The sequence below is a fragment of the Camelus bactrianus genome, chromosome 34, assembly GCF_048773025.1.
Source record: "Camelus bactrianus isolate YW-2024 breed Bactrian camel chromosome 34, ASM4877302v1, whole genome shotgun sequence".
Lineage (NCBI taxonomy): Eukaryota > Metazoa > Chordata > Mammalia > Artiodactyla > Camelidae > Camelus > Camelus bactrianus.
In genome coordinates this window covers 17,351,546-17,369,565 of record NC_133572.1, presented here as the reverse complement: position 1 = coordinate 17,369,565, position 18,020 = coordinate 17,351,546, and the positions used below count along the sequence as shown (strand labels likewise).

At 39.3% G+C, this 18,020-nt stretch overlaps 1 protein-coding gene across 2 annotated transcripts in view; it reads right to left on the bottom strand.

Annotated features, from left to right (window-relative positions):
* Positions 1-18,020, bottom strand: part of STK38L (serine/threonine kinase 38 like) — an 82,468-nt gene that overhangs the window by 63,876 nt on the left and 572 nt on the right. The window contains exon 1 of one of the 2 annotated variants that reach the window (XM_074357331.1): positions 3,629-3,765. The exons of the other annotated variant lie outside the window; for it this stretch is intronic. The gene's annotated coding sequence lies outside the window, so the exon portion shown is untranslated. Of the gene's footprint in view, positions 1-3,628; positions 3,766-18,020 lie in introns of those variants that run through there. 2 annotated transcript variants of the gene reach the window in all.

The following is an 18,020-nucleotide window of genomic DNA, read 5'->3' as shown; positions in this document are numbered from 1 at the left end:
CGGACCCAGTGCATTTCTACAGCACCTTTCATTTCACAGTCCCAAAGAGCTTCCAAAGTTGCCCAAACATAAAGTATCAGTGACTGGACTTCTCTCACTTTATACACATACAACACTCTAGCCAAAACACTCATTCAGCCATTATAAATTTAGCTGCTTATGGACATAAAAACTAAAAGGGCTGAGACTGAAATCCAATCATTAACTAAATTCCAACCTCACAATTCAATCCAAAAAATATCCAGTGCCAAGTGGTTTAAAAAAAAAAATTACAAGCCAAAATATACCATGATTCAAACATTCCATTAGGTAAAGGAGTTAATATAGTTATAACTTCTTACTTCTAAATCCTTATGGGTACGGTGCTAGATAATAAATCAAATTTCTCAGAAGTCCCACTCAATGATTACATTTAACTTGCCCCAAAAGCAACTTCCAAAAGTGAAATATCTAAAATGCCAAAAATAAATTATTAACCTGGGTTTTCATTATTTAGAAGCTCTTTCTAGAAAATAGAGCCCTACATTTAGGTGCCAGAGGAATATATTTTCTCACATCACATCTTTGAAACTACAGACTTGACAAAGACCATCAGAGGTGGAACAGAAAATAAGGAGAGTGGTGAAGCACAGAGACAGGTATAGTAAGGCAAAATGCCTGGGCGGGAATCCTCGCTTTACCACTTTCTAGGTACCTCAGTTACCCTGTCTGCCAAATGGGAATAAAAACACCTCCTCCATACAACTGTTGTAAGGATCAAACCCAGGTAAATCAGTACTGTAAGGGTTTAGCAGCAAGCAGCATTACATAAAGTGGCTGCTTATTTTAATTACCACATGACTAAATCATACACAAATGCCTTTCCTTGCTGAAAGCCTTCCTTAATTGGTCTGGCAGAATTTAATCCCTCCCTCCTTGGCTTCTCCACAAAATGCACTGTGTATTTTAGTTATCTGGGTATATTTCCCTCCATTAGCTTTTATCTCCTTGAGGATAGAGACCACAGCTCATCTGAGTATACCTGGCAGCAAATACTGTTCATGGCTGCCCTTCAGCTCCTTCTCTCTAAAGGTTCTGAATAATAATGCCCTGTCAATTAGCAAAACTTTACCTGCAGACAGGAGCTTTATGTAATCAGTGCGCTGAAGCACTGGGCATACCTTGCTAAATAGTCTCTGAAGACTGGAACATTTGGGGGGTGGAGGGGAGGAAAAGAAGGATTCACTTATTATTTTTAAACTACTGACTGAGGTTATCTTTTTAAATTACTATTTTTTAATTTCTTATGCTTTAAAAGCTTACTTCCATTATTTCATTCAAAAAGTCTATGGTGCTTTTAATATAAAAATACAGTAGCATAATTTCTGCATATGTTAAGTCTACCTAATCATAACTTGCCCATCTGCTGATTTTAATGTAATCTTGGGGGTGCTAGAGGACAATATGCTTGCTTGATTGACCCTCCACTGTTTATGTAAAATAAAATCATTTTAACATTACATTGAGATGCAAATCTTTCCAGCTCTGATTTGTGCCCTCTTTTCTCACTCAAAAAAGTGCCACACACATGCAAAAAAACCCTTCCAGCTTATCTCAGATCACTGGCAAAACACTTTTTAAAGTGTTATTCAACTTTACTAACATAATGATGTTGCCCTTACTTTGAAAGGACAGAACTTTTCTGAAAACAAATGGCTGAATTGACTCCATGGCTTTGTTACCACTTTCTACAAAGTACAATTTTTCCTTTTTTTTTTTTTTTAAATAGTGTCCTACCTTTTGAAATTAATGTTTTCAGCGTAAAACTGCTGAGGACATCTTTTTATTTGCACCAAGATCCCTGGTCTCTATTCTTTGATTTATTTTAAAACAAACTCAAAAACAAAAGGCTCAAAAAGAATTGCACCCATTTAATGTAGTTTTTCTAAGTCTAATTTTTTTTTCATTTCCCAGTGGCAGGGCCTTTCAAAGGAGCACATTAACACACCCAGTTTGTTTCTCATTCTAAACATATCCCAACCAAATGGGAAACGTTATCAGCCATCTTAACAAGGAGAGTACCACAGAGATAGACCAGATCGAAACAAAATAAATTTTTAATCCATTGTATTTATCCATTGATCTCATTGTGTCCATCCTTTGAGATGAAGGTTCTTTACATAAAAGTACTTTGATGAACCTAGGCAATGAACAAATGTCATCATAATTTAACATCCTATTTTGGACTAATTTCTCTCCCCTCAAATAGTCACAAGAGTGACCAATTCACATACAATACCTCTCAGGGGTAGAGAGTATAATAAACTTAATTGTTTTATATATCCTGAGGCATACAAAGAAAGGCCAAACACAAAGAGGTTTACAGTATCTTATATACATCTACGATTGAGACAAAGAACTTTCAAAGATCTGCCCTGGATAAGCAAAACTGGGCTTAAACAATAGACCCTCCCTTAAAGTAGGGAGACCGGACAAGTTTAAGCCCCCACTCCACTCAGTCCCTAAAAGACAAAATCTCACTTCCATCTTACAGCCAGGAGGCATACATTAAAAACACATAAAGTTGTTTCCTCAAATTTTAGTAGTAGTAAAGTTAATACTCGGGCCACCTTTTCCAAGCAACTGGCTTCTGTCAAAACTTATCACAAGTTGCGTGAAATGTACAAGAGCGTTGCTTCTGCGTTTCATCAAGTGAGGAACGACATCACACTTTCTGGACGAGCCAACTGCTCCAGCACCACCAGCTCTCCCTGCCCCACTCCCCATTTTTTTTTTTTTTTAATATCTTTCCTCCAAACTTACAACCCGAAAAGCGATTCCACAAAACAAACGCGGCATCAGTAAACGGAGGGTCACTGGTTTTGAAAAATAAAGTTTGCTCCTTTCCTATTAACCTGACAACTTTTTAAAGGTGAAATGTGTCTTACTCAATCGGGCACAAGCTTTCCTATTCCCATACGGAACAACCGACCACTCGTTTGTCCCCGGAGGCAAAGGTGGGAAAAAAGGGAGTGGGGTGGGGGGAAAGATGTTGAAAAGAAGGGTCCAGGGTTCCCGTGGTGGGGGCAGGTTTGGAGACCGGTTTTGAACATTCCGTGGCTTCAGGGAGCTGGGCGGCTTTACTGTGTCTATCTGAGAAATGTTTAGCAATCTGACGCATCAGTTTTTAGGAATGGTACACAAACAGCCCCCACAATTTCAGAGCCATGCCCAGAATCCTCCCCCTCGGCGGCATCGGCTGGAGGGCACGGGACGGGAGAGCAGGGGACACGGGAGAGGATCCGCGACGTTTGTTATTGTTTATGAAGCCCAGCCAGAACCCGGAGCGCGGCGCTCGGGGGCCGAGGGGTGGAAGGGGAAAGAAGCCGGGAAGGACAAAGATGCCTCCTCGGGCTCGAGGCCACCTCTCCGGACACCCGGGGCCAGCATCAGCCCGCGGAACAAGAGGGCCAAGGCCGCCGCCGGAGCTTCCCCGGAGACATTTCCAGCCCCGAAATTAGCCCGGCTTTCCCTGGACACCCGAAGGCACGTAAGCTCTCCTCCCGCTCCCGCTCGCGGAGTTGGCGCTGGCGCGGCCAGCCACGGCCCCGGCTCCCGCCGCCGCGGAACGCCGCATCCGCGCACTCACCTGCCTCCGGTCGCGCCCGCGGCCGGCTCAGCCTCCACACGGACCGCAGCCGGCCCGGCGCCCGTCCGCTCCCTTCTGCCCGCTCCGCCCTCGCCCCGCCCCCGGGAGGTGGGACCGGCCGCCGCGCCGGAATCTCGGGGCGGCCCTCCTGAACTCTCGCGAGCCCTCCCTCCTCGGCTTCTCGGTGGCTGGGCCGGTCCGACTCGGCCCTGACGTCATACGCACCACAGCCGGAAGTAGCCTTCTGTCGTCAACGCCGGCCCCCCCCAGCCCCACCCACTTGTGCCTAGTGAGTTCCTGATTGGCCCGGGCGGCGTTGCGCCGGGAGGCACCGCGCCCCTCCCTTCGCAGCCTCACCCCACTCCCTATTCTCTGCCCAAAGCTAATTCAGGCTGCTCTTTAGTGTTGCCACTTTAGGCACGTGTCCTTAATGTCGTCAGAGTTTTTCTTGATACTTCACTATGCAGTGTGAATGTTAGAAGTGGAAGGGGCTTAGGGATCACTACAATTATTTTTTTGAAACATTTTGCAGAGTAGGAAAATGTGGTCAACAAAATGGATTGGCTGACCAAGTTGCTTAGTTAGTAGCTGTGGGATCTAGAAGCCACCAGGTTCCTTAACCTTTTTGCTTTTCACCCTAACTCGACTCTAGAGACTTGAGAGGGATTCACATTTGGAAAAGCTACAAAAACAAACAAACAAACAAACAAAAACAAAACAAAAAAAACTCTGCGGCATACATGAAAAACTTGCCTGACTTATCTTGGAAAACCTAAAATAACTGACAATACTGGGCACTTATTTAGGATTAGAGAACTATGAGGAAAATCACCTCCCTGTAGTACGGCTTTTGGAATTTGACGCATTTGACTGGGGAGAAAACTTACTGGGCAGGTTGAATAAGAGAATCATTCCCAATTATTGTTGACAAATTTATCTTCTGTCTGAATATTGGAGATTTTATAAAATCCCTTTAACTTTTAGACTATTAAGACAATACACAAAGTTGGTACTGTGCTTGCAGAAAATGTAATTCAGAGATGCCAACCATTATCTTTAGTTTCACCAAGAGCAGGTGACACATGACAAAGGGAAGAATCATAACATCACTTCTCTTTTTACAATCTCTGCTTTCTCATACATAGCTTGATAGCAGAAAAATCACTGTGTAGTCTGGAAATTAGTGTATTCTTGGGGAAATCAGTTCCTCCTGTAGCATATGGTCATTTTGAGGCTCAAATGACAATTGGCATACATGAGCTCTGGAGGTTGTAATTGTGGTCAGACATGTCTGACAGAGGCCTGTATGCCTCCCTCCCACCAACACACATACTCATTCAAAATAGCTTATAGTGTATTCTATAGCAAATTTATATTTTCAAATGTGCCATGTTATTTTTATGAGTAATATGGACTAATTTAGGGTATCAGACTAGGATAACATGGGGCAGGCTAAAGCTTTGACTTCCAGCTCCTAAGTTGAAGCCATTCTAAACACATTTTCCTAGGTTGTTGAAGGTACCTGAAATGAATCAAATTAGAGCTCTATGCCCTTTTGGAAGTTTGGTGGAATCTATGGACCCTTTTTCAGAATAGTGTTTTTAAATGCATAAAATAAACTACCTAGGTCTATAAAGGAAATTGATTTTGTTAATATACAATTACTAAAATACTAAAAAGTGAGTTTTTGATATAGTTCTGTGGTAGGCAGCTTCTAATATGATGCCAGTAATATTCACCTTCCAGTATTCCTGTCTTGCACAACCCCCTCCTTTTGAGTGTGGGCTGGACCTAGTGACTTGGTTTTGAAAAAGAGAACATGGCTAAAATGATGGGATGTCACTTCCACGATTAGATTACAAAAGACTCTGGCTTCCGTCTTGCCCATCCTCTCTTCCTGCATTCCTTACTCACTCTGATGGAAGCCAGCTGCTGTGCTGTGCCCTGTCTTATGGAGAAGCCCACGTGGTAAGAAACGGAGCAAGGTCTCCAGTCAACAGCCACCAAGGAATTGAGGCATTTAGTCCAGCAACCCATGAGGAACTGAATCCTGCCCACAACTGTCTGGAAGCAGATTCTCTCCCAGTGGAACCTCCCTCGAGATGATTGCAGACCCAGCTGACACCTTGATTGCAGCCTGGTTGGTGAAGGACCCTGAGCTAAGCCTTGCCAGATTCCTGACCCCTGGCTCCTTCTCTCATAGCCAAGACTTTCAAAGGGGCTCTTGCCCAGACTGGCTAAATGCAATGGAGTTTGTTTGTTTGAAAAGAAAGGCTCTTTTCTACAAGCTTCAGGGGACTTTCATTGGACCATTTAATCAAACACAAGACAATCCGTTCAGAACTCTCACCAGACTGCCTTCTGCAAAACACTTTATAAACCTGGAAACAATGACTTCTAATTGATGCATGCTTTGACTTTTAACTGGCTCGATTAAACTGCAAACTATCACCTAGAGTTGAAAGCATTCCAGGGTTTAGGCTATTTTTTCCCCAAAGTTAAAAAGCACTTACGTAAATCAGAAACCTGAAGAAAAGCATTAAGGAAAAGTGAAAAATATATTATGTCTATCTGTCCCTTTGCACTATATTTATTGCTCTGCAAAGTATAACAAAGAACCACATGAGACTTATATTCCAAAGACCTGGTTCTGTTACTACTGTATGACCTTGCACAGATGAATAAAGTTCTGTGAAGTCCTATTTCCTCATCTGTAAGATGGGTGAATATCAACACAATAGTTGCAGTAGCTGCAAAGTTGAAATGATTATGTATGCTGAAACATTTGTGAAACATAAAACACCATCGCTGTAATGGAAAGAATACTGAAGACAGAAAAACATCTCAATTTGCATAATAGCTACCTTTTAGAATTAAATTAAATTAAATTAAAAAGGGATAATATAAATTAAACACCTAGTATAGGACTCAGAATATATTCACACTCAATTCAAGATAGCTGTTACTATCACTATTACTAATAATTAGTGATATAACAAAAACACATGTTTCAGAATGGAACCCTTTTCCTTTTTTTTTTTTTTTTTTTTTGGTCAACTGCAAGTTAAATTGATTCTCAGCATCCACAGAAAATTTTTGGTGCTATTTACATCCATGAAGAGAGAAAAAGTCCCTGTCACATCTTTCCTGCTTTGATTCTTATCTGCTCCCTATTAATTTTTACAAATTCTTGATATGAACAGAAATACAGTGGATTTTCTATGTCAAATAGAAAACATAATGCATAGTGCATAAGTCAGACAAGGCTAAGTAATGCTGTGGACAATCACAGAATTTTAGTGGCTTAAAATGGTGAGGAATAATTTATTGCTAGGGTTCTATGTCCTTTGCAGGTCAGCAATGAGGCTTGCTCATCAGGGCCACTCAAGGGTCCAGACAATGGAGCAGCTATATCACCTTGAACATTGCGAATCTTCATGCCAGAGGAAAAGACAAGATTGGAGGGTCTCAGTATGACTTCTGCTCACAACTCATTGACCAGAAGTTGTCGAATGGCCCCATACAAATAAAAGAAAGCTAAGAGATGCAGTCTTCTGGTGTTTCAGGAAGGAGAGAAACCAGGAATGTTTGGAAATAGTACTGATGACCATTACATATTGTATATGTGAAAAATACTGTCCAAATGCTAGATGTTACATGATTCCCTTTCTCCACCTCTTAAAGAAAAATTGATGGTAACCTCTTTACAAAAGAAAAATGCAAGACACTATATAGTATTTTGTAATAATATATGCTATATTTGATATGGTTTAACATTTTAAAATATCAAATTAAAACAGAAAAAAAAAAAAACTTCTATTTGGTGTCTTCAGTCTCCTAAAAGTAATGTTCACTGACATTGGAAATTCACTAACATTATATTAACATTAAATTTTAAAAAGACTTTCTTTTTAAAACTAAAAAGTGTTTTTTTTTCCTTAAATCTCATTCACCTTTCCCATTCCTAATTTTAGGACTAAGTCCAGAAATTTTATTTTCTCAAGTAAGAAAAAGAATACTCCTCCGAGACAGTTTTCCTCACAATAGTGGAATTCAACTCATAAAACAAGACATTCATGGTTAAGAAAAGGTAAAATAATTGGAATACATTCTAGGAAATTAGTATAGTCACTTATTTGTAGAATGTCTATTCATATTTTGTGAATCTAGTACTTATAATTATTATACCATTAAAAAGCAATCACTTTCCAGTTTTAAAAGAAAATTTAATGGTGACACTCCTATTTTTAACTATAAGTTGTGTGTGTTTAGTTTGGTTTTTGGATCTGCACCAGAGTTCCTATACTTTATTTGGTTCCTCTTCTATAATTTATTAGCCCATTTAATACAGAATATATTTTTTTAAAGGTGATTTCTTATAAGTGATTATGACTCTGCTTTAAAATTTATTTGAATTGTTATAATGAATTCTTTAGAGATGATGTCAGGTCTCAGAAAATCTATGAACTAAGAGGGGTTAGAAAGGTTTCTTGCTTACACCTCCCATCTTTTTGGGGTGGGTATGTCTTTTCTTTTCTCACAGCCTCCGTATTCAGTGACTCTAAGGGCAGGTCCTACTCCTCAACTACTATTTTCTACTTTCAATCTACTTTCCTTATTTTTTATTTCTATTTTTTAGTTGTTCACGTTCCTGGGACCAGAGGAACAAGCAAGATGGAGAATGTCTCCAACTCACACCCTCAATGTAGATGTCCCTCCAGTACTGTGGTCTGAGCCTGGAGGAAAGGTTGGCCATCTGGGCAATCATCTTCCATGGTTTGAAGTAAACTGCCCATGCTCAGAGGTGATGGACAAGACAGATCAAACAGTCAAGAGGGCAGAGGGTCCCAACTGTGTCACACTATACAATGGAAGGAAGACCACATCTGAGGACCACATTTGGGGTCCAAATTTGGACTAGAAGCTGAATCCTTTGTCTTGTGGTCTTGGTTACTTAGACTCTCTAAACCTCAATTTTCTCATTCATAGTTGGGAACATTTAGGAACTTCTCACTATTAGAGGATAATTGTTACCAGAAAAAAAAAAGTAAATATCAGAGGGAAGGCCAATATTTTATAGTGAATACAGAAAAAAAATTTATTCTAGATGTATTTTACCACAATAGAGATAATCAGAAAAAAATATGAGGTTCCAACCACAGCCATGCAATACTTAGATTGAGCAAAAGGCTGAATCACACTAGGGATTTTTTAAAACATAATTTTTCTGAGACAATTGTACAATATTATGGGTTCACATCCCTCAGTTTTCATTTAACATTACACCACATCACAATCATGTAGAAAGTTGCATTTAAAAGATATGTCTTCTGAAATCTTTTGATGTTCACATTTTTCTATTTTAACCCATTGTTTGCAACAGTTTCCACTTTGTGAAAACAGTTGAAACAATTGAACTTCCTTCTCAGTTATCTCTTCCCATGAGAGCCAGTCGACTTAAGGGCAAATTCCTAGAAGTGGGGCGAAGGGAACGCGCATTTTACATTGCCCACACCAATTGCCAAACTACCATCCAGAGGTTGCACAAATTTCCACTGTTACCAGGAAGCAGCACAACAAAATTCCCATTCCCCCACGTGCTTGTTCACAGCGGGCTTGGTCCGCAGTTTTATCTTGCCAAAGAAAGAGAGCCTGAGACCTTGGCACGCTATTAGAGAGAAACCCTAGTGTTAAGCAGAAGGGAAGTTCACGAGGAGACTCATTTTGTCATAGGTCAGTTTGGTTAGTAATTATTTTCATGTTTGGGTGACTTTTGTTCCCTCAAACAACCTTATCACAACAAGGACTCGGGGAATGAGTGCCTGGATAAGGCGGATCCCCTCCCTCCAACTGACTGGGTTGTGAAAACTAAATGAAACAAGGTACATAAAATGACAGCCACCTTATAGGCACTCAGTCTGAGTTCCTCTTCTTCCTTTCAGTTCTGGAGCTAAGGTTGGGAACAAGACTGTGTAAGGAAGTAAGTCACAAATCCTGTGGTTTGTATGAACACAGAGGATTCAGGTAGGGTCTGGGGCAGGCAAGGTCACTACTAGTGTCGTTTGCTGCTATGTTGATAATTTCTCTTCACTAAATAATTTTATAAATCTAGAGGTAGGGATGGGGGGTGGCCGAGGGAGAAGTTACTGGACCCGCCTCTCACTCGGCCACACTCTCCAGCCTCCCTGGGCGTCGGGTTGTTTTCAGAGGCTTAGTCTCATGTGTTTTATGCTGATTTCGTTTCCTGGAGGAAGTAACCCAAATCAAGGCTTTCAAAAAATTGATCTTTTTCTTTTTTCTGATTAAGTTGCACAGGCCCTTGTGGACAAGGTTAAGGAGATTTATCTTCACTTAATAGCAATTGGAAGCTATTGGAGGGATTTAGGCAGAGAGGTGACATGTCAGGTTTGCATTTAAAAAATATTCTGATGCCTCAATGGAGAACTGGTCTTGTAAGTATTAAGTTGTATATTGTAAACTGTATGGGGCAAGAACGCCATGGTAAGCAGAAATGAACGTCTGGTCTACTTGTAGATGTGTGCCACCAGGGCTGAATGGTGCAAATATGATCAGATATGATAAATCGGATAAATTAACATCAGATAATTCATCATAGTCATCAAGTAAATTTCTGTTTGGCTTCTCATGTAGATTTTCATATAGATTAAGAGTGTGTCAGTTAGCCAATAGAAATCTTCATTTTGCTAGGCAATTACACTTCTCATTGTAAATTGCTGTGTGTCCTTTTCTGAATTAGATTACTCTTATTCTGTACTAGTTTTTCTGAGTAGGATCACCTCTGACAAAGTTACACTTCTGACTATGCAAAGCTAAGGATCAAGCTTGATCCTAAGCAACAAATTCTCTTGTTGACACATTGGTGTGGTTGTTCTCTGATTATCACTGTCTATGGTAGACTCTCACTGGGGTAAAATTCTTATAAGAGGTTTTATATGCAAAGTTATTTTAATAACTTTAATATGCTTGGAATGGGCCTGTTTTAACGCTTGTAATGATTAGTAAACTCATATATGTAATATGGCCCAGTTGGAGGTCAGGCTCCCTGGAGGAAAAGACCCTAAAACTCTCAGATTAAAGATCAGGAGATTTTCTGGGGCGTGATCTCTGGAACCACTCAGGTGACTGAGAGATGGCAGCTGGGTTAGGTAGAGGAAGAAGGTGGACTCAGATGCAGATGCAACAGGTCTTCCTACAGGAAGCTCTGGCATGATTTTTCTGAGTTATCCCAGTTGAGACAAGGGTCCAGGCCTTTTTATGCCAACCTCAATCAGCTGTTGAATGTGGGAGAGGCAGCTCACGTGGCTGAGGGAAAAACAAGAGGGACTTGGCTGTGGGCTTTCAGAAGCCAACATTCGCAGCAGCTGTGGATCTGGGTGGTGCCCCACATCATCCACTACCAGCCCACTGAAGTGGTCCTACACTTCATCCTTGGTCCCAGGCTTGTTATGTTGTATGTACCCATAAAACACTGCCCTTTAAAAATGTCCCATTTTGCCTCCTGATATGATATACTGAGGTCACATTACTTCTGTATTACCCTGCACACCCTCAATTTAATCATGAAGAACATCAGACAAACCAAAAGTAAGAGATAACACACAGAATAACTGCCCTGTACTCTTCAAAATACAACTGTCATGAAGAAAAGACAGGCTGAGAAATTGTTCTTGATTTTTAAGAACTAAAGAGATAAGACAGCTAAACACAACATTTAATCCCCAACTAGATCTCTGACCAGAATTTTATTCTCATTTGCTATAAAGGACATTACTGGGACAGTTGATGAAGATGTGTATAAGACCGCTAAATTAGATAAAGTTAATGTACATTTTCTGATTTTGATAATCATTCTGTGTAAGAGAATATCCTTGTTCCTAAGAAATACACACAGGAATATTTAAGTATAAAATGGTAAAATGTTCCATTTGAACAATACCATTTATTTTTATCTCAAATATTTCCAATTTTGCCCTCAAAAAAAAAAAAAACTACTCTATCTATCAATGGAGAACATGACATTTTCAGTAACTAAGACTAATTACATCTCACAGAAATATGTTTACCTAGAATGCATACAAGAAGAATAGATCCCACTTTCTAAAAGGGCCTTTTCTGAACAGTTTTTTTTTTTTTTATTACAAAAGCCAGGAGGCTTTATTTATTTCAGACGTGTGCAACTACCTCCTTCCTGCCCGTGTGTTTTGTTCCTTAGGTCCAATGGCCTTATATCATTTACCTTCCCTCTTTGATATTTTTTTAAAGAACAATTTGTTCATTTTTAAGAACTAGTTCCATATTATGTAAATATTGTTAGTGAACCTCTGTGGGAATTACAGTTTTTAAATAATGGTAAAATAATTTCTCTGTGTTCAGTCAATAAGGTGCCTGCTGAGTCCTCCTGAATAAAATAAGAATAATATTGTTGTAACCCTTTACAGTTACTTAGTACTGTTATCAAAGGATCCCAAAGCAATTTACCAGTATTAATTAAGCAACTGAACATTCCTGTAAACACACTGCTTATTATTATCATCGCTTGAAAGATGATTCAACTAAAGAAAAATTAGAAGGAGATAGATAGATAGGTAGATAGATAGACAGATGCATATATAATATGTATACATAGATAATGTATATATCTAAGTTCGGGGTAAGGGTATAGTTCAAATGGTAGAGCGCACGATTAATATGCACCAGGTCCTGTGTTCAATCCCCAGTACCTCCTCTAAAAATAAATAAACCTAATTACCTATCCCTTGCCAAAATAAAATAAATAATACAATAAAATAAAAATAAATAAGTTGAATTAATGTATATATCTAAGTTCTTATATGGAGTATAAAATTAATAGAAAACGACATTTACCACACAGACCTAATGCCCTTTATTTACTTGTTTTTATAACTCTAATGTATACCTTTATATATATGATGACAACTCACCCCAGTTTGCCAGGGACTGTCTTAGTTCTAGCCCTGAAAATCCTGGGCCCTAGAAATTTCCTCAGTACCAGGCAAAGCAGAAAAATTGGTCACTCTAAGTAGAACTTTAGCTTTTTTTCCCCAAGGTAAATCAATGAAAATTCACTATAAAAATCAGGGAGCCCACTAGTTACTAAATTATGGTCTGGTCATGTGGTCCTATGAAGTTAAATTCTCACTTTGTTCTATTATAAAAGTCAACTTACGTATGGGCTTTTGCATTCTCCACCAAATATTTTAACTTGACATTTTTTGAGGAAGTGTCTATACAAATAGTGGTACAGAACAGAATTGCATGTTGCTCCTAGCCTCTTGTGAGCCCAGTCTTAAACTTCATAGCACCGAGAACAGAAGTTGTTAAAGTTCAAAGGCTTGAAACTTCATAATAGAAAGGTTGACTAGGAAAAACATAAAATCAAAAAACACATCAACAGAACTCTCAGAGATGTGAGGAATAACAGACTTTGGCAAAACAGAAGCGAGAAATATGTTAATGAATGGCTTCCTCCAATAACATTGGATCTTGACCCTAGCACCACCACCACCACCATCATCATCCCACTAAAATTTAGTACTGTATAGATTTTCAAATTATTCATATTTTATATATAAAGACAGATGAGGCTAAAAGGTGACTAAATGAGTAAAACAGCTATTGTGTATAGCCATGTGTATGGCTATTGTGTACAGCAATTAAATTACCTTTAATTCGTATGTTGTAACTATTCCTTAAAAATGAAAACTAAGTGAAACAAAAAGGAAGCAATCAGTCCCTCCTTTAGACTCTGTTTGTATCCTGTACGCATTTTATCATAGCATTTGCAACATTCCAAGCTCCCAGAGTGAGTATTGATATACAATAAACATCAATAAGTATTTTTTGAAGAAAAGACTGAGAGAAAGAAAAGCATTCAGGCAAGTGAAAAATAGTCTACTGGAAATTCGCTCTTCTGAACACACAGGTGCTCACTAGACAATGTGGAAGACATTGTTCTAAATTGGGGGGAGGGGAGTGAGGACAAAGAAATGTAAGATTATGCCTTCTGCCACTAACAAGATTAAAATTATGCTAGGGAAGCTAAGATTAAAAGTTTAAAAATGCCTTGTGTTCAGTACAAAAGTACAAAGCTCCACATAAGTAAAGGTCAAATGAATGATAAGGACAGTAAACTTGCAGGAGACTACAAGATCACTGTGACCCAGATTAGAGCAGGTGAGGTCTTAGCTTAGATTCACCCTCTCTGAGAGCCTTTGCCTGATGACCTAAGATTGGGTTAGATGTTCCTCTGTGTCATCACTTTCATAGTAGGAGGTATTGAAACTGCCTTTTCTTCTCTGTTTCTGCCACTAGGCACAAATGTCCTTGAAGGTAGAAACTCTATTTCATTCGCCACCACATCTCCAATGATTGCCATTAAGCCTGGCAGATAAAAGGCCATAAAGAAATCCTTTTTGAAAGACTGACTGAGTAAATGAGTGAATTAAAAAAAATATCTTTTGCCTGAATCTTAAAAAGTTTGGAGAAATTAAAGGATTGGACATTCGGGGACAGGTTGGCCAATGGGGGCCAAGGTGCAGAAGCAGAAACAAACATGTTTACAAAACAGTGACTAGGCTAGAGGTTCCAGGAAGGAGAATTTCAAACACAAAGTTTAGAAAGTAGGTTGGGTTTGAACATCAGAGTAAGGATTTTTAACTTGATGTTCTAGGCAAAAGGAAGGCAATGAAGTTTTGGATTAAGAGATGATAAAATCAAAGAAATTTTTCAGGGAGTTTAGTCTAGTGGTGAGGAGTGGGATGGATTAGTTGAATGAGGGAGGGGAAGATGCAGAGACCAGTTAAAAAGCCAGGGCAGTGGTCCAAGCCAAAAAGGCAAGAACTTGGGGGTGGCTTTGAAAAGAGAAAAGCAAAGACAGACAAGAGAGAAATTTTATTTGTTTGTGACCCTATGGTAAAACAGAGATATTCAGGAGACATGTTGCAGAAATAGTCTTTATGGTAGACTGGCTATGGTTAAGGGCAGGGAAAGAAGTAAAGAATTATACTACATTACCATGTGGCTATGGCAGCTAGTCTTGAAGATGCTTCCAAACCATTGCAGCCCTCCCTGTACATTCAAGCTGCTTCTCCCATCAAGAGAGGTAGAGTGTATGACCTCTCCCCTGGAACCTGGCTGTGCATGGATGGCTTCCACCAGTAGAATGCGGAGGAAGTGATGTTCTGGGACATCTAAACTCAGGCATTAGGAAGGCTTAGCAGCTCACTTTCTCCCTCCTGGAGCTCTAAGCCCATCAGGTAAGAAGTCTAGGATTCCCTGCTGAAGAGAGACAGGCCATGGGGATACGATGACACCAGGAAAATCATCAAAGCACCAGACATCCAGTCCCAGCTGCAGCTCTCACTGCAATCTGACTGCAACTGCCTGAAAGACTACAAGTGAGAATCGTACAGCTACCCAACTAAGCCATCCAAGTCAATGGATTTTTTTTGTTTTGTTTTTGCTAAATCTGGCAGTCTTACCATTAGCCACAATGTGGAGGATTCTTTCCTAAGAGAAGACCATGGGCAGCCAGTGTGGGTGTCAGGCTTCCCCGGTGTTTCCCTTTGCATTCAGGAATTTGGAGGGACTGGCGTAACAGCTGGCATCCAAGGTGAAGTCAGCCCCCCAGCAAATCCCACCCAGATGCAAGTTAAACTTTCAGTTGTCTCATTCTTAAATATGAAGAGATAACCAAGCATCTGATGAAGGCCTACAACGTTAAAGAGAAAGATCAAGATAAATAAATACAAAAAAGTGGCCCTAGAGAAAACAGCTAATTCAGGGAATAGGATAGAACCTTTAAAAAATGCTAATAAAATCCTCAGAAAAATTGAGCTGATGTGTTCCTCAAACATGAATGAGATGCAATAAAAAGAAAAGAAAAGTCAGAGAACAAACCTCATCCTTGGAATTTGAAAATACAGCTGCCAAAATTGCTTTAAAACTTAGGAGATTTGGCAAATATAGATTAAAAAAAACATTAAGGTAAAAAATAGGAAAGTTAAGAAATGGGAGATCATTCCAGAAAGTCTCAACTGACTAAAAAGCATTTCAGAAAGAAAGAAGAAACAAACAAACAACTAAATGGAAAAACAGACTGTCTTCATATTGCAAAAGCCCTTTGATTGCAAAATGGGATGAGTGGGGGTGGGGGGAACACAAAGAAGAAACTCTGGAACATCACTGGGAATGTATAAAGATAAAATCCTAAAAGCTTCTGGAAAGAAATTTCACACACACACACACACACACACACACATAGGTCTGTCATCAAAGGAATGAGCAGCAGGCATGCCTCTGACTTCTCCTTAGTGGTAGTGCTGTCAAAATTCTAAGAGAAAACGAGTTTCAGTCTAGAATTCTATGTCCAGCCAAACTATCAATTATGTTGAAGACTAAATACAGACTTTTCAAATATGTAAGAATCTGGAAATTTTACTCCCAATGCATCCTTAGAAAGTATCTGAATACAGTTTCCAGCAGCATGGAAATAGAAATCCACAAAATCAATCCAGGAGAGCGATGACAGGATGTCCCAGGATGGCACCTATTTAGCAAATTTAGGAGAGAAACTTCCTTCATTTATCCAGCAAATACTTTTTGTGTACCTACTATGTGCTAAGCACTCTCACAGGTGCTGGGAAGTCATTAGTGATCAAGAAAATCATCATAATGCTTACATTCCAACCAGGGAGACAAAACAGAAGTAAACTAATGTGCATATAACTAATTGTAGACAGTGATCAGTGCTACAACAAAAAATGAAGCAGGGGAAGGAGAGATATGCTAGTTCAGGCAGGTGGACAAGGAAAGCCTCTGTGAGGGGTGGCACTTGAAATGAGGCTTGAATGAAATGAGGAGCTGGGTCCCAGGAAACTCTGGGAAAAAGATATTTCAGGAAGGAGAAACAGCAAGTGCAAGGGCCCTGAGGCAGAAATGAGCTTTGTGTATTTGAAGAGGAGGAAGAAGGCAACTGTAGCCAGAATAAGGGGTGAGGAGGCACACAAAGAATGGTAGGAGATGAAGTGAGAGAAACAAGCAGGGGCCCAACCAGGAGGGTTTCTCTGCCCTGTTAACTGCGCCGATATGTCATTGATAAATGATAAGGGTTTTGAGCAAAAGAATGAAGTGAGCAGGACAATGGAGGAATATAGAAAAAGGAGAATTTCATGGGCATAACTTTATGATTGAAATAATGGAAAATATTAAGGATCAAGGCCAAGAATAGAAAGAAAAAAATGGAAGGTAATTTGAAATTCTAGCCGGGAAATACAAGAAAATAAGGGTAATCATAGCACATTACTACCTCTCCACTGAAAGATATTTAACCCAACACAAAAATGTAAATACTTGTTATTGACTTTCCATTTTTAGGATGGAACTGAAGGAAGCATTAAACAGAGGAAGCAGACCAGCACAGTAGTTGTAAGCATGGCTTCTAAAAGCAGATACCTGAATTCAGATCCTCTGTTCTTCAGTTTCCTTTCCTGTAAAATGTGGATAATAAAAGTACCTCATACAGCTGTAAGGACTAAATAAGTCAATATTTGTAAGGTAGATAGAACAGTTTTTGTGCACATGAAAAGACACTCAACATCACTAATTATTAAAGAAATGCAAGTCCAAACTACAATGAGGTAACACCTCACACTGGTCAGAATGGCCATCATCAAAAAGTCTACAAATAATAAATGCTGGTGAGGGTGTGGAGATAAAGGAACCCCCCTATGCTGTTGGTGGAAATGTAAATTGGTGCAGCCACTGTGGAGAACAATACAGAGGTCCCTTAAAAAACTAAAAATAGAGATATACTATGATCCAGCCATCCCACTCTTGGGCATCTATCTGGAGAAAACCCTAACTTGAAAAGATACATGTGCCCCAATGTTCACAGCAGCACTATTTACAATAACCAAAACATGGAAGTTACCTAAATGTCCATCAACAGATGACTGGATAAAGAGGTTGTGATATATATAAATATAAATATAAATATACAATGGTATATTACTCAGTCATAAAAAAGAATGGAACAATGCCATTTGCAGCAACATGGATGAACCTAGAGATCATTATACTAAGTGAAGTAAGTCAGACAGAGAAAGATAAATATCATATGTATCTCTCATATGTGGAATCTAAAAAAATGACACAAATGAACATATTTAAAAAACAGAAGTAGACTCAAACATAGAAAACAAATTTATAATTACCAAAGGGGAAAAGAGGGTGGAGGGATAAATTAGGAGTTTGCAATTAACATATATTACACACTGCTATATATAAAATAGATAACCAACAATGTCCTACTGTAGAGCACAGGGAACTATACTCCGTATCTTGTAATAAC